This window comes from Crocuta crocuta, unplaced genomic scaffold (genome assembly GCF_008692635.1).
Source record: "Crocuta crocuta isolate KB4526 unplaced genomic scaffold, BGI_CrCroc_1.0 scaffold737, whole genome shotgun sequence".
Taxonomy (NCBI): domain Eukaryota; kingdom Metazoa; phylum Chordata; class Mammalia; order Carnivora; family Hyaenidae; genus Crocuta; species Crocuta crocuta.
Window position 1 is genome coordinate 337,093 of NW_027527804.1, and position 607 is coordinate 337,699.

General features: G+C 33.5%; 1 pseudogene; it reads right to left on the bottom strand.

Annotated features, from left to right (window-relative positions):
* Positions 1–329: 329 nt before the first annotated feature.
* The window catches only part of LOC144239625 (small ribosomal subunit protein uS12-like), a 3,570-nt pseudogene continuing 3,292 nt past the window's right edge, over positions 330–607 (bottom strand).

The following is a 607-nucleotide window of genomic DNA, read 5'->3' on the forward strand; positions in this document are numbered from 1 at the left end:
AGTTAAGACATTTCCAGATAAACAAAACCTGAGGGAGTTCACGGGCACTGGACTTATCCTATGAAAAATGCTAAGAGGTGGGGTGCCTGGGTGGCTCAGTCGGTTAAGCATCCAACTTCAGCTCAGGTNAATACATTTATTTATACATGTATTTTTGTAATATCAGTATTTTTGTAATTTTGTTCTGTAGCTCTACTTTTATTTTCCATAGGTTTTAAAAGACAAATGCATTAAAAATAATAAATCTGTGTTAATGGGTACACAATGTATAAAAATGTAATTTTTTGGCATATGAAAATTTATTACTGTCATGTTTTCAGCATCAAAACTTATGATCTTGGTCTTTCTTTCTTGCCTTTGTATAAAGCCAAAAGAGAGACCCTGGCTACTTTGATAACCTTAAAGCAACCTTCAGGAATGTGACAGACAGCATGATCTTTGCAACCAAATCCAGCAACCAGAACCTCATCATTTTCTTCAGTAAAATTCAAACACCATCATTGTGTACAAAGGCTGTGATTTTTTTCTTCCTTTTCTTTTCTTTTCTTTTTTTTTTTTTTTTTTTTTTTTTTTTTTCCTCCATTCTTGATCAGCTGGATGCGGATGC